At 57.8% G+C, this 23321-nt stretch overlaps 1 protein-coding gene across 6 annotated transcripts in view; it reads right to left on the reverse strand.

Moving 5' to 3' along the window:
* Positions 1 to 23321, reverse strand: part of RIPOR2 (RHO family interacting cell polarization regulator 2) — a 112531-nt gene that overhangs the window by 47289 nt on the left and 41921 nt on the right. The window contains exon 1 of one of the 6 annotated variants that reach the window (XM_053655874.1): positions 12626 to 12819. The exons of the other annotated variants lie outside the window; for them this stretch is intronic. The gene's annotated coding sequence lies outside the window, so the exon portion shown is untranslated. Of the gene's footprint in view, positions 1 to 12625; positions 12820 to 23321 lie in introns of those variants that run through there. 6 annotated transcript variants of the gene reach the window in all.

Here is a 23321-nt window from a genome sequence, read left to right on the forward strand (position 1 = left end):
ACCTGCTGAGCTCTTTTTGGTTGCCCAGAGCAAGTAAGTTATCATTACCATACCCAGCAGGCAGGTACAGCCATGGCAAACACCTAGATTGCCAAGAAAGCAGAGCCACAGGTCTTTTGTGGTCCTCAGGTAGTGCGTTAACTTCCACACAGCTGTCCGTGGCCCTTTGCCCGTGCACCGTCCTGAACCAGTTTTCCTAGGTCAGGCCCGGTTTTGTGGAGCAGAAAAGTGCAGGGTCAAAGGCCTTTCCCCGGACGACTGCCCCCCGTCACACCCTCTGCACCTCCCTCTCGCCGGCTGCCAGCCCTCTGCTCGCTGGCACCAGCCTCGGACGGCGAAGGGTGTCCGGGCACACGGCCCGCAGCCCAGGCAGGGGTCCCTGTGAGGACGGTGTGTCCCTGCCGCTCCCCATGCGGAGCACGTCAGGATGCAGTGACCGTGACCTTGGGGAGTGTAGGACGGACCTAACACCCGATCACCCCTGACCACCCCTCCCGGGTCTTGGCACAGACGACGGTGGGTCGCCGAGAAGGGAAGTTTGTCTATTTTCTGTGGAAGGAGAAGGAAGTCCGGGTTGGCCTTTCCGCTTCGGGGTCTGCACCCCGTCCCACTTCAAAGGGAAAAAGAAGCCTCTAATCTGACCACTTTAATGCGTTCCAGATTCACCTAATTTTCCACCACAGCCGGGCCGCGGTCTGTGTCAACACAGTGACCCCGGACGGGGACCTCCTCTCTCTCTCTCTCTCTCTCTCTCTCTCTCTCGGAGGTGGAGCTGCGTGGTCAGGGAGCCTCGGATCTTCCCTGGGGGGACGCTTGGGCGAGTGTTCTGAGACTTTCGCCATCCACAAAGGGACCGAGAGGTCGATGGCTGTCAGGACTCACACGAACCAATGAACACCCGGAGCGAACCGGCCTTGTGAGCTGGCAAACAGCACCCACGTGACATGAAAACACGACACAATCTCCCCACAGATGCTGAATCTGTGAGTCTGGAGTAGGTGACCCATCGGTGTCCAAATACACAGACTGGCTCCCCCTTGGTGGCCACACGGCTGCTTGTGTCTCTGGTACCACCTGGTGCCTCCAAGAAACACGGTTACCAGTGAGGACAGTCCTGGTGACATTCGTGTTTGCAGACTGCTGTGTCCCAGGTGAAGTCACGTCTCCTCCCTGCTCGGATGGTAGCCCCGGGGGGCAGCTGACCGGCCAGCTGCTGTTCCCACGAGACTGTGGCCAGCGCTGCACCAGCTGGAGTTTCTGCCTCCCGGACATGGTCTTGCTTCTGCCACCCCCAAGCCCTCCAGCTGAGAAAGCGACAGTCTGAATGTGACTTTTCGTTCCCCTGAAGTGGCGGGTGTGCTGTGCCTACAACCCCCTGTGGCCCCGCTGGCGTCACCAGTACCGATCAAGTGCTCCCACGGGTCGAGGGCAAGTGACGTTTGTCTCACAGCACGACCTCGCCTTGCGTTTTCTTCTCCCATAGCCCTTCCCCACCACGAGGTCTCTTTCGGGCTGATAACCCGATATACCGATCACAAGGGCATTTTGGACCCAGTGAAAATAAGTGGGTAATGTTGCCGGTGTCCAGGGGTAAGGCCCCGCCCCTTCTTCTCCAGTGGTTGACCCACAGGGTCACAGCCACTTTCAGGAACGGAGTCCGCGGGTTGATTACGAAGACATTTTCTACACTACAGTAAATATACCGCCCACATCCCAGCCTCCGCACCTCGAGACTGACAGAATTACCGACAATCGCTAGAAAGCGCCTAAGGAAATGCAACATCTCACTTGGAGCTCCTCTGACCCGGCCACACAGCGGGGTCGCCCGCAGAGCTTTTAAACCCTGTCACCGTCTCATCCTTCACCCCAGGGACTTCGATTTGGTTGAGCTGGGGTGGGGCCTGGCCATAGGAATTTGTTTCACCCTCATTTGAGGGCTATTTTACCGATTTCGGAGAGAGGGGAGGAGGGTTAGAGAAGGAGGAGAGACTCAGTGATGGGGGCATCGGTCTGCTCCCTCTCCTACGTGCCCTGACTGGGAATTGAACCCACGACCGTTCAGTGTCTGGGATAATTGCTCCAACCCACTGAGCCACGCCGGCCAGGGCGCAACAGGAATTCTTTTTAGAAAAGCTCTCCAGGGTTTAAATTTCCCGTGTGCGACGGCAGCCGCCAATCACATTTACCTCCCATTCCTTCCCTGTGTCATTAAGATACAGAGTTGAGTCACTAATGTTCTCCGGCTGCCTGAGCCCAAAAAATACTTGAAAAAGACGTCGCAAGCCTTTACCAGAAAAGCAGGATGACAATGAATCTCTTGTTTAACGTCAAAAAAAAAAAAAAAAAGGTGGGGAGGGGAGAGGGTTCTGGGAACCTCCGGATTTAAAAGGACCGAGGGGAGCCCTGCCCTTCTGCTTCCGACCCTGTGCGGGGAAGGCCGACTCCAGCCCACCCAGGTCTGGGGTCCGGAGGTGCCGCTCCAGGGTGGGGCAGCTTCACGGTGGGGCTTGGCCCTCCTCTGTGAGGCGGGGGGAGGAAAGGCCCGCGCGGCTGCCGTGGAAACCAAGGGGGTTAATGGACGGAATGTGTTAGAACAGTGAGCGAGTGCTCACTGTTTTTATCATTACAGGAACGAGGGCGCCCTACCCAGTCCAGTCACTTCCAGTGTCGTCAGGTCTGTAGACGGGCGCTCCTGCCCCGGGGCGGACGGTGTGGGAGGAGGTCGCGGCATCAGGACCCTGGTGTCCAAGGACTGTGCTTTCTCAAGTCTCTTGACGGTCCAGTTAGTAAACCGATCTCGTCTACAATTTCAGTGACTGTCATCACCCGGGGGGTGGGTGACCATGAAAGACGGCTGATTTTCCTGCCTAATACAGTGCAGGGCCCGAGGACCCTTTCCCACGAAGCAGGAATTTTTAAGGGGTGGCTTTCTGTGGCCGGGTCTGTGGGCTGTTCAGCGAACCCCCTCCAGGCAATTGGCCGCTCCCAACGTCCCCGTTTTCGGAAGCCGCCATTCACGCTGCCTGCCTGTCCCACCGCGTCACGAGCCGGTGGTGCTGCACATGCCGAGAACACCAACCGTGGGGGTCGCGTGCAAGCAAGCAGACGCGCAGGGTAAGGAACAGGAACGAGGCCGTGTCTTTCAAAAATGACACGAATTCACAGTGGAATGTAATGTATGTTGATCCCTCGGAGGGCTAGAATTTTTTTTCTGCCCCCAAAATATATCCCTGGTCAGGACGGGCGTCTTGTTTCCGGTCAGCCGCGTGGGGTCCCAGCCCGGGAGCAGATGCGCTCCACCTGTTCCACCTGGCGCATTCAGGGTGACGAGAGACAGGGCCCCGGCAGGGACAGGTGGCGGAGACAGTCACTGCACCCCCACCTGTCAGCCGCCCTCCGGGTCACACTGCGGGCCACAGCGGACACCAGGGCGGCGTCTGATCCCCCAGTTACCCCAGAGTCCGGGCAAACAGTGTAAGAGTGATCGACGGTCTCAGCCGGTGAGAGGACGCTTCCCACCTGTACAGGTCGCCTGTTTCCTGGGACAACTTCGTGCTGTCTGGGTTCTGATGAACGGAGGGTCTCTGTACCAGGCAGAGGAAGCAGCCAGCACAGAAGCTCACACATATTCGCGCGCACGCGGGCAGGCCGTGGCGTGTGGTCGGATCATCGGTCCACAGACACACGAATGGTGTCAAACTCGGCTCGGTTTCCTCTTCTGTGAAATGGGCTCATACCATGTACGTCTAAGAGTTATTGGGATACGAGGCCTGCGTAGTGCAGCCAGGCACAAAATATGTGCTCAGTAAAACTGATGCCTGTTACCACCATCATCATCATCGTCAGCGCCAAGGCCAAGAGTGAAAAGACAGGGGCCTTGAACAAGAAGAGGTGCGTGTTTCTATGCTCTGCTTTATTTCGATAATCAGTTAGTCTGGCTGGAGGCTAAAATCTCAGGTGATACATTGTAGCCAGTCTGATTAGGAAGCTGCAGCTGAGTGGTCTGGGCTGGGCCCCTTGTGAGGGTGGGGGGCTGAGCTCCCCGCTCATATTGAAGCCAGATCTGAGGGTGGCATGTGACTTTGCTGGGCAAAGTCGGGTTTAAGGGGATCGATTTGGCCTTCTCCGTGTAAGCTTCCACGTGAGACGTTTCCTTTACAATCTATTCCTAGGGGGACTTGCCCTCCCAGAAATGGCTGTCTTTCTTTCCTGGGAGAAGTGTGCGTCCATCTTTCCGAGAGTAATAACCTACTATGAGCGATAACCTACTGGGTGCCCCTTTCTGCTGGGCTGCCAGGAAGCTCAGCCGTAGCACGGACACAAGTCTTTCAAGTCAAAATGCCGACTTTCCCCAGCTCTTCCTTTTCATACTCGTTCTCATTTAAACATTTTTTGTATCCTCACCCAGGGACATTTTTAAATTGCTTTTACAGAGAGGGGAGAGAGAGATGTCAATGTGAGAGAGAAACGTCAATCAGGTGTCTCCCGTAGCACCCTGACCAAGGGTCAAACCCACCGCTGTTTGGTTACCAGACGACACTCCAACCACCGGAGCTGCACTGGCCAGGACCTTGTTCTCATTTTCAATTGTACGTTATCGTGACCTGTCTCAAAAACTGAGAAGCCGCAGAGTGTGATCTTCTTGGTAAACTTTCATCAAGTTTCACTCTTCTCCCAGCTACCACGTGGGCGTGGAGAAGCTGGAGCAGCTGTTCCCTGCGTGACAAGAGTCACAAGGACACTTCCGTCCATGTCCACGTGGTGCTTGCCATTCCTTCCAGCTGTAGCACTTGCTGTAGTTTGGGTTTCAGGAGCCGCCGGAACACAGCTGTTCAGGGACGACTCAGTGACTGGTGACCGTCACCGTGACCCCCCATCGACCCTGACAAAGGAGATGCTGGTGGTCCTCTCAGAACTGTCCCCGTAAAAGGATGAGCTCAGGCAGGCTCAGCCCGGGAAGGCAATTGCTCTTACGTGGATTTCACATATGGGCTCTCCTGGGAAAGACCAAATGGGAGTCAAGTCCATGAATCAGAGCGACTGTTCTGGAAATTACCTGTAAAGCTTGCTGCTCCAAATCTGAGAACTCTGTTTGTGATGCAAATCTGAGGAAAAGAGTATTTCCATTTGACAAATCAAGGCAATTCTGCCCACGCCGGGAGGTCTCTCCGGAGTCCCCGGTGAAGGAGAGAGAGAAGGGCGAAGTGAGTGGATTAGCCAGGTGGGCCGGCGCCCCCCACAGTTCCCTCCTCGGGGACCATGCCTGCACCACCCAACAGGGACCTTGTCTCCCTACTTTGCATAATTACGACAAAATCGACCAATGGGTACAGGACTTGTGGGTGTGGACTGGACACTTGTCCTTATGCAAGGGAAGCGATGGTCCCCTATTTCTCTCATTTGCTTTTCTCCACTTTCCTCCCTTTTTTGTGGGGTTGATGGGATCTCAGAGACATCGTGAGGGACAGACGGCCCTTTGCGGGAGCGAGGAGGGGGCTGGCGTCCCCCTACATGGCGTCCCCTGTCAGAAGCCTCCCGGGGCACCTTTGCAGGTGCACCACTGACTTGGCGGGAGTGACGCCCCTTCCTTCTGGCTGGAAGGTGTACGAAACCCCTCGGAGAAAAGCAGAGTCCGGAAGAGTCCCATCCGTGCCCTGAAGTCAGTGACAAACTGAGCACAAAGCTGCATGGCCAGTCTGGGCACCGAGGGTAATCTGGTGACCCAGCTGCCACCAGGGACAAGTCAGGCTCCGGGGCACATCACCCTGGCAGCCACAGTGGGAGCTCTGAATTTGGGGTGCTTGTGTGTTTGCAGCCACGGCCTGAGTTTATGACGGAGCTGTGTCCCTGTAAATTCTGTTCCCTCATCTGTAACTCAGAGATGAGAACAGAAATCGTCTCGGGTCATTATGAGGACTCAGTGCATTCACACCTGCCCGGCACCCCGGAGCTGCTACTGTCGATGGCTGTTACTGGTCTGGAGAAAGTCTTCATTTGGATTGGCACCGTACCACGTGAGAGGAACTTTGCGTCAACGCGGTGTGTGGCATACACATACACGCACCACACACCTGTACATGTACATGCACGCACGCACATTCGTACATGTACACACATCCATACATGGGCGCACACGCATCCATACACGCACCACCCACATGCACGCACACATCCACACACATGTACACACCCACACACATCCATGCATATAAACATACACACTTACATGTATTACTCATGTGTACATGTACAAACACCCACACATACATACATGTGCGCACATCACACCCATACATGCACATGCACGTGCACACACCCATATTGCAGATTTGCCTTTATTTTTGAAAACTGCAACAGCTCCCAATGTCCACGTACCCAGGAAGGCCTCGCCTCGGGACCCGCGTCAGAACCGCGTGATTCAGTTAAAGGGAGCTGACGCAGGAAGCAGGGACGGTCTTTGGGGCCCAACGCAGAATCCACGTGCAGGTCTAGCTGGGCCACTGTCCCCCAGCAAGACGCGGAGGAGTGAGGCCTGCGCCTGAGTGGGAAACGACACCGGCCCTCGCCTCTGGCACCTGCAGCTTGCTGGCCGTCTCTGCAGAGACACAAACCCGCTGAGCGGACTGGCCACTTGGCCTCCCCTCGCTTGGCCATTCTCTCCCCTCACCGGGGCCCGGGCCGTCTTGCCTCGGTCCGGGAACCACACAAAATCACATCTGGGAAATAAATACCTTCATGTGAAAAAACACACTTCGAAACCCAGTCTAAAAAAAACCCAAAACAACCCTTGAAAAAGAAACACCACGTGCCTTTCCCTCCTCATTCAGGCCGGAGACCACTGGGACAAAGGGCAAGCTTTTTCTGGGGTGTCCTGGGAGCCGGAGCAGGAAGCCACTCCTGACCTTCCTCACGTCAGCCCCGAGTCAGGTTTCCGCTAGCAACGGGCAGTATCCGACCGAGAGACAGTGGGTAAGAGCAGCAAACAGCCAGACTGCCGGCTCCCAAAGACCTTGGCTTTGAACAGGCCACGTTCTGGTGACGGGCAGACGCAGTGCTCTCCAGCTGTGTGAGCGACTGCCTGGGGCGGAGGGCAGGTGGGGAGGTCGCTTCTCGCTGTGCTCTCACGGCGCTCGCCCCGCGGCCTCGCACAGGCCGGCCCTCCCTGGGGCTGTTTCCTGCCCTGGGAGGCCAGGGACCTGCATGTGGGCCCCGCCTCGCCCGCAGGGCTGTCCCGTGACTTTCGTGGCACGTGGATGTGGAAGCTGTTGGAAACTGCACCAACGCCCAGACACATAAGGCATTATCACTCAGACTAACGTGGCTGTGTGCTGCCATCAAGGGGATCTTGGACTTGAACCTCAGGCACCAAGAGTGAACCTGAGTATCAGGGAAGGAGGCGTGTGCAGAAAGTGGTAGGAAAACTCAGCTTGCTGGGGCAAAGGGACTGCCTCGGGCCCCTCTGTCTCGGGGCCAGGTCACGGTGTGTGGGCCTGGGCCCTGGTCTTCTCTCTCTCCATCTCCTATGAGGGTCCCCAGTTTGAGGCCACCTCCCCAGTCCAGGCCTGGAAGGTGTCTGCCTGGCATGTTGGGGCGGCCCCCTTGGAAGGGAGCTGGCCTGACTCGGGCCTGTTCACACCGGGTACTGAAACCCCTGAGATTTGCCAACTCCTCCTCCTCCCCCTACACACAAGCCCACGTGTGTGAGGATTTAACTGCAAGATCCATGAAGAAGGGGTTCTCAGGCCGACAATGGGGCACATACGGGGGGAAATAGCTGGAGAAAATGGGCTTCAGATTTGGTTGTTCTGCCGCCAGTGGCCGTCTGTTCTTTGCCTCACAGGGAGCAATTCAAAAGGAATAGCCCAGGACGGCGGTCGGACGAGACCGTTTTTCTGCCTCTGACTGTGTGCGCCAGCCCCGCTCTTTGCTGCCCTCTTTGCTGTATCACCTGTGTTGGTTTTGTGTTTGCAAGGCATCTCCCCACGTCCTTGCCTCCCTTCCTCAAGTCCTCCTAGAGGACAGGGACCAAGGGGACAGGCTTGAGCAGGCGTCATTGTTCCTCAGTCCCTCCTGGCACAAGTGGCTCAAGAAGGAAGCGATCACCTCCGGCGCTCGAGGTGAAGGCCAATGGCATTAAACCCCAAAGACGAGCAACACACACAAGTGAAGAGGTAGGAGACGTGTTTCACGGCACACAGGCTGCTCTTGGTGTGGCCCCCGCCAGCCACAATCTAGCACCACCATCATCATCAATCACCCGATTTCACAGCTGGTCCTGCTGTCCCTCCTCACCGTCCAGAACGTTCCTACACCAGTGCGGATCTGAACTCTAGGTCACGGGCTGCTAGGGAGGGGTTGATGATGCCTGGCACCTTCCAGGTGGCGTGCGAGCCCCGAGGACACAGGGAAGGAGCAGACAGACCCCCAGACAGACTCCCACCTTCCTGTCTCCCCATGTGGGAAGCTCCCCCTGTGCCTTCCGTCCACCTGCAACCTCACAACAGACCTCGAACGAAACCTTCGACAACCCCGCGCACAGCTTCTTCCTCTGACCTCCTCTGGCCCTGGTTTCCAGGGTGACGGTGTGTCTAATTCATCACCGAAACGGGAACACTTCTGGGTGAAGCCGGGCGCTATTAATAATCACGCTGCCACCGGAGACTGTGCCGCTGAGCCAGGCGCACGCCGAGCACGGGGCCCCTCCCGCCTTCCTCACGGGCCGAGCACGCCCCAGGCGGTGCCGTCCGTGTCTTACACTTTTCCGTGGAGTGAGAACTCGAACTGGCTAGACCCCAGAATAGCTGCGCTGGAAACGCGTGCTCAAGTTGAAAAAAAAATCAGTGCTCCCCTAGATTACCTCGCCACCTTAGACCTCCAGTTCTCAGGAATAAAAATGACTCTTAATCAGTCTACTAATCAGTCAGGGTCCGGCAGAAGTAAGGCCTGCGTGAATGAGGTCGGGAGGGTCGTCACACAGGTGCGATAATGTAGTTTTAATTTGAACATTTCACCTGGAATGCGGTGTGGTGCGCTTGAGTGGGATGTTGCGTTGGCACAGAAGGACATGCCTCTGACTCCGTAATAAAGAGTTGGCAGTAAAAGAGGGGCGTTATTGGTGCCGCACCCTGTGTTTTGGGGTGCTACCTAGTGGGGGAAGCGTTTCCTTCGACCTCTTCCTCTCGGTCTGGCGGGGGTTGTTCTGCTCTCAGGGAACATAGTACAGGAATGTTACACCTTGTTAGCGTTTGCTGCTGAAACAATTCAGTTTTCTTTGCAATCCGGGTCATGAATGTGTGGAAATACTCATCTCCTCCACGCAGTCACGGTAAAGAATGCTCGGTAGCCCTGACCGGTGTGGCTCAGTGAGTCGGGCGTCATCCTGCAAAGCACAAGGTCGCTGGTTCGATTCCCCATCAGGGCACATGCCTGGGTTATGGGTTCAGTGCTCAGTCAGGGCGTCCCTGAGAGGCAACTGGTTGATGCTTCCATCCCTCTCTTCCTACCCCCGCTTGTCTGGTCTCTACAAATAACTCACTGGTTAATTAAAAAAGACAAAAGAAAGAATGCACAACAAGGAAAACGGAGGTGGCGTCCAGGGCCTGCTGGGAGGGAGGACAGCCCCGCTCGGGCCGCGCACGCAGAACGATCGTTTCTATCCAGCCTGTGGAAAACATTTGATAAAAACATCTCCTATTTTTAGGGCTTATTTCCAGCCACCGTGGGATGAGTGTGCTGTGACCCCGAAACCTTGGCCGTCAGCCCGGAGGGGAAGGGCCTGTGGGGGTTTCGACATCAGTTCATTCAAGATAAGCATGCCGGGCGCTCTGGCTCCCTGGATGCGGCCCCCGGCCTTCCGTGCGCACAGGGGGGCAGGACTTCATTTCGGGGGGGAATGGGCGGAGAAGCTGCCTCTGAGGACGTGGTCTCAAGTGGAGAGAAGGGAAAGCCACACACTCCTGAGCGTCTCCTTTGAGAATGGATTTTTCAACAGCCCCACTGTAGGTGTCCCCCTGACGGCCGCTCGGTGACACGGTGCTCAAGTCCCCATTTGCCCCCGGGAGGGCGGTCAGGAGCTGCCGGCCTCTCTGTCCCTCCTCCCCGACCCCCAACCCCAATTCCCAGGCTTCCCTCTCTCTTCTTGGCTGTATTCTTTTCCGGTTGAACGGCCATAAACACAAGCTGTCTATCTCCCCCCGAGCAAGGAGCTCGGCCCGCGGGGTGAGGAGCCTGCTGCCGGCAGGAGCCTGGAGCCCCCACTGCCCTGAGCGCTCACCCCGAGCTCCTTAGCAGACTTTCACTCCCACCGCGGCTGCCTCCGCAGAAGAGCGAGAGGCTGCTTTTAGACTTCGGCTTCTTTTCAGAATGAAAACAAACAGCTTTTTACTGTTTTCTCCTCCAACCTGGTGAATGCAATGAACAGTGAAATAAAATGCTGGTTTGCGAACTCTTCAACCTGAGGGGCTGCTGGTTTCCCGACCCCCACGGTTTAGCACGAAATGTTCCAGCTACACGGCTCACCCTCCGCAGCGGCCTTTGTCTGTGGACGCCCAGCAGCGAGCCAATAATCGTGAATTAAACCAGAGTGGAAGGCCAGAGACTTGGTTACATTTGGAAGTGGGAGTGTGGCGGGCGTCGCTTCCGGGCTGTTGGCTTTCGCCGTAGTTGGCATGTTTCCCACTCAAGTGACCTCAGACGGGTGGCCAGGCCCCAAGCTGATGGGTTTCACAGCTCAAGAGTGGAATTTTGATGTGAGTTTAATTATCGACCTCGGCAGATACAAATCCTCTCTCCTTCCGGCTCCTTGGCTGCTGCAGGTGCCCCCTGCTGGAAATCACTGCACTTAGCGGGCGACCCAAGGAAGGGCAGCCCTGCGGGCCATCTGCGTCCCAGTGGCCACAGTGCTGTGGGGTCCCCGCTGCGTGCCTTTACTCTTCCCCTCTCCAGCTCACTACTTCTTTCTTTGTGCATGGGAGATAAAACGTCCAAAGCTAAGGCTCACGTGGGGGCGTCAGAGGGGGAGAGAAGCAGCACCCACGGGGGTCTTCGGAGAAAAGCAACCTGTAGGCTCAGCAGGGTTTCACTCGGCGGTGGCACCCAGCGTTGAGGGTTTCAGAGTTTGGGGAGCGGGAGACTTCAGGACAGACAAACGCATGGCCTTCCCGGGGGGAAAGCCGTGACTTGGCAGGATCTGACCAAAGGGGTGCTGGGCCAGAGGGCGGCCCTCCCCTCCCCTCAGGGCTGGGCGGGGAGGAAGTGGGGGCGGGGGCGGCGTTTCCTCTGGCAGCTGGTACCCTGGGTGGGCACCCCCAGCAATTCGTTCCTGCAGAGGGGCAGCGCTTCCTAGTTAACCACCGGAGAGCAGAGCACGATGCCACGGGTTCTTAGCAAGTCCTTCCCGACACCCCTTGGCTGCGTGGCGGCTGGAACACCCAGGGATGGAGACACAAAGGGGGGGGTCGTGGGTGTTACCGGGGAACTCAGGCTGGTCCAGAAGGGCTGGAGAGGCGGGGCCGGAGGGGGACTCAGCGGGTGGGAGGCAAGGGCAGGAGGGGAGGGAGTCTCAGAGCGAGGTCCACCTACCTGACGGGGGAGAAGGGCAGGAAGGGTTGAGTGTCGGGTAGCAAAGGGGTGGATGCTCCCACCAGAGGCCCGCCCCTCACGGGCCAAGCACAGTCTCGGGGAATGGAGCCAGGATGAGTGGGTCCGAAACTTCGGCCACGTGCGTGGAGGTGAGCGGCAGTGGGGAGCGGGAGGACAGCCGGGCAGCGTTGGCTGGGACCGGCAGGACGGTTTCCCGAGACAGGGCGCGCACACTTCCACTGGGCCTCCGACGTGTGCGTGTGAGCGAGCGGATCTCCAGGGTAAGACCTGGGCTGCTGGTCTCCCCTCTGCACCACCCGCCCCCCCCCATCGGCCTGGTCTCTCGGTTGTCAGCGGCGGGGCCCTGCTCTGGAGGTAGCTGTCACTTGCATTTGGCACAGAGGACCCGCACGGGCTCTCTGCCACCCTTACACCAGCATGGCTCCCCGTGGCTAACATCAAACAGCACCCATTCCCTTTAAAACGAGGCGCCCCCACCCCCCACCCCCAGGACAGAGAGGGGGTGTGGTCTCCAGGTGACAGTCGCAGGCTTCCCCTCTCCAGACCCCTCTCCAGCCCGGAAACGCCAGCCTCGGGGGCATCGCCCCTCCCCCACCTTTCCAGCCGGTTGGCATTCTCCTCGCCCCTCCTCCCAATTCCTGCCCACCCCCACCCCCCACTTGGAGATCCAGACCCGCGGGGAAGAGGCCCGTGGCCAACCTCGGTCCTGGCAGCCAAGGGGCACGTGACCCCTGGGAGCCCGCGACCCCCGACCCGAGCCGGGCTCCTAGGACGCCTGCTCCCCAACCCACGACACGGATGGAGGGGCCTGTGCGTCCCCAAGTCGGGCACTGTCCCCCGGCACCTCAGTTCTCTCTGTGCGCCCCTTTCCGTCAGCAGTGCCGCGTCCCTCGGGAGGGGTCACACACTGAACCCTCAGCGCGCGACCCGGGTCCCAGGCCTCCGAGCGACCGCCCACCTAGCAGACCCCTGGGTGTGTGAGCACACCCGGAGCGGCGCGAAGCGCAGAGCGCCGTGCACGTACCTAGAGAAGACAGCCCCTTGTCATGACAGGGACGCGCGGGGAGGCTCCGGCCAGTCAGCGGCGTGGCGACACCTCGGTCCCAGCGGCGCCGCAGGTAGCTCGAGCTCGCCCTGGGGCGCAGGGACGGCGGGAGCGGCCGGTCCCCACGCAGGGTGCGCAGCTCCGTGGAGGTGAGCGGCCGGCGGAGCACAGAGCGGCGCGCAGGGGCGGGAGCGCGCGCGGGGCCGGAGCGCCGGGCGCGCGCGGGCAGCGGCGCCACCCGGCGGGCGGGTAGCGGAGACAGCGGCCGGCCGCCCGAGCGCCTCCGGCTCGGAGGCCGCCCCAGGGTCGCCGCGGGCAAACCCGCACCCAGGCCAGCGCCCGGAGGGAGAGCACAGGGGACCGCCCACAGGGACAGGCCCTCCGGCGACCTGCGGTCTGGAGCACAGGCGGTGCGTGGAAACGGCGCGCGTGTGTAGATGTGGTGTGTGCGCACGCGGGGCGGGTGGGGGTGGCGGCCTGTGGGAAGCACGCCCCCCAGCCTGTGTCGGAGAGGGCTCGTCCTGATGGGCACCCACAGTTGTTTTCAGACATACCGGTAGGTGTGGGCCGCCCACGAAGCTTCCCTGTAGCAAAGCGAGGGCCCCGGCGACACAGAAACACTCCACGGGAAGAGTTTTGGGGAGTGCAAGGCACTTGGGGCCCGTATCTAAGACCCGGAAGCAAGGTCTTAAATAGGGACCCCTGCCCGTGCCTCAGTTTCCCTGTCTGCGAAGCCACCACACAGAACACACTGTGCATTTAGAACCTGTTAAATAGGTCACCCTGCAAGTGCAGCCCGCCCGCAGCTGGGGGCTCAGGCACTTTGGAAGGGGATTAGTAAGAATCAGTGACCAGCAGGGACCCTCCGAGGATGTCCACACGGAAAACACCCACCTCCAGGGGTGACCAGGAGATGCGTCCCCCGGCCTGGAACGTGACCTGCACACACTGGGGCCAGTCAGCCTGTCCCAATCCACCGAAGGATTCACCAGCAGGGCACTGTGCTCCACGGACTGTCCCACGGACTGTCCCACGTCTGTGCCTTCGCCCCCGAGGGGCGGCCTCTGGGCCCTTCGTCCCAGCTGGCTGGCTCCAGACACTTCCCTCCCTCTGCCCCTCCTCTGAGGGACAGCTCGAGTCCCCGTGGAGACGCTCCTTCCGAGGAGAGAACTGGTCCGTCCAAAGGAGACAGTGTAACCCGGGTGACCCGCCCCCCTCCACTGCCATTACGTCAGTGTGAGTCAGAAATGACCCCACGTACAGACCGCAGCTCTCATGTCAACACCTGCATTCTCTCCCCGCCATCCTCCCCGCCCCAAACAACAAAGGAGGGGGTGGGCGGCCTACTCTCCTGAACGGGAGCTTCAGATATTAACGCAGAATTCGGAACACGGCCGAAGACCCACCGGGAAGGCTCTAGTCGGAAGGCCGCAGAGCTCGGGTCATAGCCGTGGACCCCCGCCCACCACGTTCCCGCCTGCTCCTTCTGCCCGTGATGCGGGGGCCCTGTGGCTTTTCCTGTGGTTCCGGGGGACGGAGCAGGCCTGGAGGGAGGGGGCCGGGCGATCTCTTTTCAGTCCTGGGGTCTTAGTGTCCCCACATGAACAGTGGGTCTGACACCCTGGTTTGGAGACTCCGTCTCTGCTCTGTGACCGTCCTCTGGAGGCCTTTGGCCGCCCGAAGGCACAGCTTGGAGGGGTGCCAGTCCCGAGACCTCCCCACTCCTGTCTCACAGGGTCGCTCGCTCTCCACCTGCTGGCACCTGCTCATTCTCCACTGGCGCGCTGACCCACCTCCCTCTCTTTATCTCTCTGACGTTCTGATTAGTGAAATGCTTCAGGACCACCCCTGGAAGGAGTGTGTGGTCCAGCCCCGCTGGCACTGCACTGTGGCTCTCTGACCCTGTGCCATGGCAGCCCCGAGCCCGTCCTGCGGTGCTCGGTGTGCCAGAACAGCCGGGAAGGGACTCCGACTTGGTGTCGAGACACCTGTATTCTGTTTGGGTTCTGCCGGTAGAAATCCCGGGCACGTCCCGGCTGTGCCGACGCACCGTCCTCCCCTGTCCCGGAACGGTTTGCACAATGCGATCGCCCAGCTTCCTTCCGACTCGCACATTTGCCAGTTCCTGCTTCCGCCTCCGTGCTCAGGCCACTTTCGGAGCCTGGAGGGTCCCTGCGAAGAGCTTCCGTAGCTTCACGCCACCTCTGACGTTCGTCTCTGAGAACCGCGGGCCTGGGGAGCCCTGTTCGCCCAGCACCTCTTTCAGGTCGCCCGCAAGTCCCGTGTCCCCAGAACACGAACGCCCTCCCACCCCTTCTTCTGCCCCAGCTATTCCACGCCCTCCTCTCGTTCTTTCATCAGCTCCCCGACGCCAGGAGGGGTGGTTAGTCTCACTTCCATATGGTGGCCCCCATGACGGCGAGTGCAGGGGACAGTCGCTAACTGCTGACAGGACAGTGACGGGAGCTGCACACGCCCCTGAGGGCTCCGCCACCTTCCCCTCTGGAGAAAGAGTGTTTTCAGACTGAAGAGCTGCATCTAAGGCAGGAAGCGTCCTACTCACTAGGGTCAGCTGGGCATCGCTCGGGGCCCTGAGCCGTGGGGAGCAGGCCCCCGTCCCTCCGCCGGGGTCTGGCACTGAAGATAAGGCCCTCCGGGGAGTGGCCCTCCCGGGCCGGGTGGCTCTGCTTATCTGCTTGCACAATGGGAGGCTCGGGTGGCCAACATTCAGGGGAGGACTGATGTCTCTCTCTTGGCCCCGACCTGGGGCCCCACTCCACCTACCTCCAGCCTCCCCACCCAGAGATCCCGGGGCCGGATGGCTAGAAAACCGTCAGCAACATGTTCAGAAAATGCCCCCCTACGGCCAGAAACCTGTGGTTGGTTCCCGTGCATTACTGCTGAATTACACGCAGAGGCCACTTTCTGCAGTGGGTGCGGTCTAGCCATCCTCCATTTCTAGTCAAGCTCCAAGACACAGTAACACACTCCAGACTGGCCATTGCACATTTCACGTGTTTTAGGTGATATGTATAACACAAGCTAGATGAAACCCCTTTATATCTTTAACAAATCATCGACGACCCCAGGGAAGCCTCGGGGGTCCTCAGAGCTCATTTTGGGACCCTCCGCCCTGGGGCGCCAAACAGTTTGGCAGAACATCGGGTTCACTAGTTCCTAAGCTGTGAATCTCATAAACCTGAAAGCAAACAGTATACATTTAGTTGAGTAAGTGTTATAGAAAGATGTTAGAACACGTATGAAATAATTCACCATGAATGGAGAAACGATCGGAAGCCATCAATATACGTGTGTCAATACAGTGCAGACTTTTTTAAGGTTCTGAATTGACTTTATAATCAGTCCTTCTCTTTTCTCTCACATGGGTCTCTCACGGGGCAGGGGAGGGACCCACAGAGAGGGGCCTGTCTGTAAGGTTTTCGGACTAATTTGTCTACGTTGTGTCCCCAGGTCCCTCTGCTCCCCCAGGTGGCTGTTCTGGCCTCGCTGCACCTGTCTCTCTCCTGCTCTCCGCCCTGGGGGCTCCCTGCAGGGACCACACCAACCTCTGGGACACCCAAAGGGACACAGGAGAAAGGGAAGGAGGTGAGAGGTCACCTTGGGCTGGCTGGGTCCCGTCCAGGCACCGGCTGCACAGCTCGGTCCCCTGCAAGGTTCTCACAGCCTCTCCCACCCTGTGGACCCGGCAGCAACGCTGGCCGGAGCATGCCGCCGGGTCCCCGAGTGCCATCTGCAGCTTTGTGTGTCATCGCCCCGTGAATCACGCTGCCTCCAGCTGTTCGACCGAGGGTGGCCCTGACCGCCTCACGTACACCCGCCTCTTAGTTATTGGCAAAAATGTGAAATCTCCTTTATCCAGTCACTCCTCCTTTTAGAATATTTCTGCTTTAGGGAACCCCTTTAATTACTTTTATTTCTTCAATTTTAGGCCAGAATTGCTACATAGAATCTCTTTGTTTAATTTATTCCCCTCTCACTGCCTCTGCTACATGAAAAGCCTTCCCAGAGCTCACTCCCTCTCTCGTGCACAGAGTCCAGGCCACCGCTTCGGGGGTGGGGGTGGTAGGAGGAAGTGCAGGGGGAAGTGTGAGTAATTAAACGGGACTTGGAGCTTCGCGGCAGGTGGTGAGTCTTCCCAACCTCCACGGGTGTCATTTGGGAATCCAGTTCACCTCTGAAATGGTTGGTCTGTGTGAGGCTGAATGACCAGTCACTGCTATTCAGACAAGACCAGAGGGAGTGACAGAGAACACTGAGGGCCTTAACCCCCCCGGAAGGGTCCCGAGGCCCTGCCTGAGGGTCCTCCTGCCCCGGGGCTCCGAGCCTGGGCGGCAGCCCCACCTCTCGGCTCCCAGGCCGTGGGCGGCCCCTGCGTGTTTAGAAGGCATGTGTCCGCTGCCAGGCCTGGAGACCACTCCATTCGCCGCTGGCCTCGGGGCCCAGCACCTCTCTGCTTCCGAAACCAGCCCTTCACAGCCGACACCTCCCCCACTCTCACATGTTTTACACCGAACCGGGGGCTGGCGCCCAGGTCGCCCCTGGGCCCCGCAGGCTCTCCCTGCTCCCTCTGCCCTCGTCCCTGGCAGAGCGCTGTGGCCTCGGACAGGGCACCGCCACCCTCTGTGATCAGCCAGGCCGGCGGGGAGGCTGCAGCATCACCGCGTCTGGACAATGAATTCATTAGTCGCACCCCTGAGGTGTCATCAGCTGTCATGTTCGGAATCCGTCCTCGGCGGGGAGGCCGCTGGAGGTGAAAATTGCGAAGCAATGGTGACGAATGCTGGGCTTCGGCTGGAGCCCGCCTGTCTCCAGAGAGTGGCCTCTCGGAGCAACCCCCTCGGACATCTTCCCCCGGGTCCTGTTCTGTTGGGGCTTCACAGCGGCAGCAGGAAGAGGCTGACTCAGGCCTGGACAGATGGCTTTGGCTTTCACCGCCCCCCGCCCCCTCCACCCACCTCAAGGGGCTCCTTGAGGAAGAGAAAATGGAGCCTGCTCTGCTCCCGAGAGCGGCCGAGGCTGAATGGCGCTCTCCCCACAGGCACCGGCCTCGCGGCCCCGCGGCCCCGGGGGCTACTCCAGGAGGGATTCAAGTTCAGCAGCTGTGGGCCACGCGCCCCTGCCTTTCAGGTCCCAGTCCGCAGACAGGCCGCTGAGATCCTCGCCTCTCCGAGAACACGGGCCCCTTGTCGGCTGAGATGCAGCCCTCAGCTCGAGTGCCTGGCGGAATGCAAATATTTGACTGGCTGTTTCCGTGTTTGGAGAGTTGCCAGCATGTTCCCTTGTCCCGTTAATGGTTTTCGAGGACACGGGAGACTGTCTTACAGGAGGAAGGACACTGTTCCCCAGGATTAGGACAAAGAGAAGTGATGGAAGGAAGACCTCGCTCAGGGGACTTGACTTGAAACAGGAGCCATGTGCCGACTGCTGGTTCCTGACTGTGGAGGGGCCGTGTGACCCAGGGAGGCGGGTACCTGGCCCAGGGGAAGGGCGGAGGTGGGGAGGTTGGCAAGGGGACTGATGCCTTGCCTGCCTTCTCCGAGGAGAGCAGACCAAAGGCTGCGCGGGTCTCTTCCAGCTCAGATCCAATGATGTGCAGCCTTGGAGCAGAAGGGCACCGAACATCGTGGGCCACGTGAGGGTGGAGAGCGGGTGGCGGTGCTCTCCGGGAAGCCTGCCCTCCGCTCTGCCCTCCGCTGGACCTTTCCTTTAACGTCCCGTCCGTGTGTGCATGGTACACACGGTTTGCATGGCATTCTCCAGCTGCCAGCTCTTCGGAACAGCCTGCGTGGGTTGCATGGCTCAGTCACCAGAAGCTGGAGTTAAATTTCTGGATGGTTTCCCTACGCGCTGCCTCACCGTCCCCTTTCCCCGGACACTCCTGAGTGCCCACTATTCTGGGTGCTCGGCATGGGATTTCATGGAGTCATCCACTATTTATAGCTGCACGGCAATGTGATTGCCCCAAACCGGCCCCCGGGGGCCCCGCCGCCCCGCCTGCCCCCGACCCCAGGCCGACTGCCTCCAGCAGGCTCCCAGTCGGAGCCAGGCCCGGTGGGGTCCCCCCTCTCGCTTCTGGATTACTGCAGCAGCCTCCTAACTGGCCTACCTGCTTTTGCCTTTTAGGCCTCATCTTTGTTTCCAAGACAACAGTCAGGATGCTCTTTTTGAAAAGCAAATCAAATCATGTCACTTTGCTCAGCGCCCACCAATGACTCCCACAGAATAAAACTCAAAATTCTTATAATGGCCTGTAAGGCTCCCCAAGGCCTGGACCCCCGAAACCTGTGGATCTCAACGTCTTCCACTCTCTGTGTGCTCACATCACGGTGCTGTCTATGGCACCGGCCCCCCTGGCTCTTTCTGGGACATTCTTCCCCGTTCAGCCAGGTCAGAACCACAGCTCCTTCAAGCCCCTCTGGGCATGTGCCAGTGACACCTTCCCTGAGCACAACAAGCTGTGTCTCCCGTGCACCTCAGTTCCCCAAAGTCATCTCCCCACCTGCCGTTCCCTGTTCTCACTTGTTCGGCAGCTGCCTCCCTCTACCACAGTGTAACTTCTCCAGCGCTGCAGAATCCACGTAATTCCCCGCAGATCCCAGGAGCTGAACACAGCAGAACCTGGTATGGGGCAGACACTCGGTGGGCGCAGCAGAACCTGGCATGGGGCAGACACTCGGTGGGCGTCTCAGAACCAGTGGGAGGAAATGCCTTCTCTCCCCAGTTGCCCCTCCCAAGGGCCAGGGTCTTCCAGCTCCGACTGTGACCTAACTCCCAGCCTCATGCCCCAGTCACAACGGCTGCTGGCCCGTGCTCAGGGGGCGATCCCCGGTCGGCCCGCAGCAGGCCGGCCCGTTCCCTGGTGCTCTGCCCCGTCCGCGGCGGGTGCGCCCCCTCAGCTCACGTCCGCCCTCCCCCGAGAGTGTGTGCACATCAAGATGTTCACGCACCAGCACACGCACAACTTATCACGATTCCCTCAGGGAGGCTCTTCCCTCGAAAATATTTAAAAAGCAACAGGAGTAAAAACAAAACATCACCAGAGGGGCCATTGCGAAGTGTTCCTTTCAAATCTTAATTTTTAAAATTCTCAACCAAGGATGTGCTCGTTGATTTTTAGAAGAGGAGGGAGGAGAGAAACATCGATGTAGGAGGGAAACATCCATCAGTTGCCTTTTATGTGCCCCCACCATGCACTGAACCTGCAACTCAGGCACGTGCCCCGACCAGGAATCGAACCGGTGACCTGTTGGTTTACAGGATGATGCTCCGACCAGCTGAACCTCACTGGCCAGGGCTAAAATCTGAATGATTAATCACTGTCCTAAAATGCTGTAACATGTATAGAATTCAAATTACAGTGTGTTTTGTCTTTGTATTAGAAGCATTTTAACAAATGTAGGTGGGGAAGCAGTAACCGGGGTATGTTTATGGGAAGTAAATATGTACCCGGGAAATAGGGTTTTTATACTGTTACAGACACTGTTAGAGAGAGTAATTCTCACCTCCTGCATCTCTGACCAAAGCAAGGGGACTCTGTCCAAAAGAAAACTGCCCTGGCCTATATTACTCTTTCATACTCAGAGACTTTTCAGCAGGAGACCAGATTGTCGAGAGCGATGAACAATGGGTGGGAACCACACTCGTATCCTGTGCCAAGTGGTGGAGTTATTCTGAGACCTGCTCGGTCAGCTGGCACAGATGGGAGAGCAGCGGGCCGGTTAATTCATGAGCAGGAAAGCATCTGGGGCGGGCCGTCTCGGTAGCCCCGCCCCCATCGGCTGTGTCCTTGTCAATCACGGGCCAGGAGTGGACGAGGGGACTGTATAGACACCGGGGGCAGGGTCAGCTGAGAAAATCACACATGAAGAGTGGCCGACACCTTCACAGTGAGCCCTTATGATTTCCCACGATCTCACACACGATCCCCTTTAACTTCATGGTAACAGCTTAGGGAGATGGCCATCACCATAGTCATCATCTTCATCACATCACCCTCATCATCACCATTATACCATCCCCATCACCACCACCACCATCATCATCTTCATCACCACCACCAACATCCCCTTCACCACCATCATCATCATTACCACCACCATCATCATCATCATCATCACCACCATCATCGACATCATCTTCATCACGTCACCATCAGCACCACCATCAGCACCGCTGCCATCCCCACGGCCGCCTCTACCACCGCCCCACCCTCCTCCTCCTCCTCCTCACCATCGCCATCATCATCTCCAGGGGGGAGATGGAAAGTGCAGCTTCTGAAACGCTAGGTAATTCGTCTTAAATCAAACTACCAGGAGGTTGAACTAGGTCTCCCGAGTCCAAGTGTTTTGCTCTTTGTGCTCTGCTCTTTCCCTCCTCAGCTGGGAATTTTGAATGGTAAAAATCAAAGATTGAAAGATGGTGGCGCTTCTAGAATTTCCGTCTGCAAAGCACTTGGCATGGCAACTTCCCCGGCGGAGGGGCGTCTAGTCTTCCGCCGGAGGCTGAGCACAGGGCAAGCGTACAGCGTTTTACTCAGACGGCGGAGTGCAGACCGTTCAGAATGGCAACGTGTTCTGAAAAAGCATTCTACTAAGATTTGAAATTCTTATTTGCTTTTTAGTGTTTAAAGACGCTAACGGAGATTCATAGGGGCTGAGACATGGCCCACCCTGAAGGCATCCTTGGCACCGCTCAGCATAGAAACCAGCCATCGGAGGGGCTGCTTTTCCTAACGTTGTGCCATGTAATTCATCCGAACGCAGTTAAGAACACCTCCCACAAATCACATCGGCATCTCTGTTCCTCACATACCGTCCCACCAGCTGTTGTAACGAGGAAGAAAAATCCCACTGTGGACCGAGCTTTCCTGTCTGCTGTGTGTCACAGTTCCCCAAGTGCCAGTGTATCCGGAAAACTGAATGGTGCGCACCTGCTCAGCCAGCCGACTCTGTTTGTGATCCGAGAGTCGAGTCATTTCCTCCCTGCTTCTTGGCTCATGGCTTCTTGCACGGAATGGACAGTTTAGAATGAAGTCAAGAGGCAGGAGGGACCGGCTGTTGGAGTTGTACAGTGTAAATATTTAAACTTTTAACTCTCAGGGATCCAAAAAGGAAAAATTAGAGTGAAAAGGTGCCCTCCTAACCTCATCAGTTTCCAGAAGGCAGTAACTTGTTCTTCCTCCTCTTCATCTGACTTACAAATGATTATTTCTTAGGGTTATGTGTCATGATACAGCAGGTAACCCGCCCCCCCCCCCACACCAAGGTCTTTCCTCTGTTCACTAAGTTTCCTATCCATGAAAACCTCTGTAAATCTTGACACACTGTTTTCTCTCTCCTGCAATTGGGGGAACAGAACCCCCCTTCTGAAAATTCACACTTTTCTTAGTTTTATATTTTAAGGTCCAAAACTTTTACTTAACAAGGATCCACCACTGATCTTTAAGCATCTCCTGCCTGAAGCATTTGTTAACCGAGCAGAGGCAAGTGGGAAAAGCTTAAGACAGGGGACGTGTACATGTGACAGACTGATGATCATATCGATCGCTATTGATTTGCCTCCTGGAGTAAACCTGGCGGTTCTGCCCACCTCCTGGCCGTTTCTCCAGCTGAGCTGGAAGTCTTTCTCCACCACACGATCTGAACGCGGTCAAGCTGCTCATTCTTTCCTTCTCCACAGGGAATTTTCATCGACCGAGGAGACACGCTCTCTGCGCTCTGCACGAAGTGAAGTGGTTTCAGTTCCAACGTCCTGGTTCATCTCTCGACAAGGACTGAACACGCCTGGCTCTGGGCCGCCCCTCCTCCTCCCTGCGCACCTGCTGTGGGGTCATTGGCTTCCCAGCCAGCCCGGCCACACCCGCGTTCGGCCCGGCACAGCCTGGGACGCACTGATTGGCGAGAAAGTGCACACACGCCCAGCATCCTGCCAACAGCTGCATTTGGGGTTTTGTTTTCTTCTCTCTGGGTTTACTCGCTAGGACCAGTCACTAGTGTGTGTGTGTGTGTGTGTGTGTGTGTGTGTGTGTGTGTGTTTGTCCTTTCCAACTCTTCTCTGCCTTTCTTCCGCCACTTGAAATAGTCTTTTCGGTTGGACTCCTCTAATACCTTTTCCATCTTTGCAACCTCTTCTGAAATCAGCCCAATTGCAAACTTCTTCCCCAAACGCCACAGCTGTTTGGCAAGCAATCAGCAGGCCACGTTTAGCCACCCACGAGCAGAGGAGAAGTTGGATCCGCCCACTTGTGTGGGCGAGGTGGCCGCCCTCGGGGAACAGGGGCCGTGCTCCTGGTGACTTTTGCTCTTGACACAACATGTTTCTTTTCCTGTAAAAACACGGTGCAGTGGGCAGGCCTACCTACACTTGGACCTTTCAGCTCAAGTCTCGTAGAAGATAAGTTCAGCGTGTGGCGTGCGGTCCCTGAGAACACTGCTGGCAGCTCACGGAGATACTCAACGAGCCTCTGACGTGTGTGTGTGTGTGTGTGTGTGTGTGTGTGTGTGTGAGATAGTGAGCCCCTGCTGGCTGTGGCTGATCTGAGCAGGGGACTTCGCGGTCCCTGGAGGGGGGACTGGTGGCTGAGCGCCCACATAGCTGTGCTGCCATGTGCTATTTTGGTGCATGCGCCCGAGAGGTCGCCGGCTCCTTGGCAGCG

The sequence above is a fragment of the Artibeus jamaicensis genome, unplaced genomic scaffold (assembly GCF_021234435.1).
Source record: "Artibeus jamaicensis isolate MK-2021 breed Jamaican fruit bat unplaced genomic scaffold, CSHL_Jam_final scaffold_1689, whole genome shotgun sequence".
NCBI lineage: Eukaryota > Metazoa > Chordata > Mammalia > Chiroptera > Phyllostomidae > Artibeus > Artibeus jamaicensis.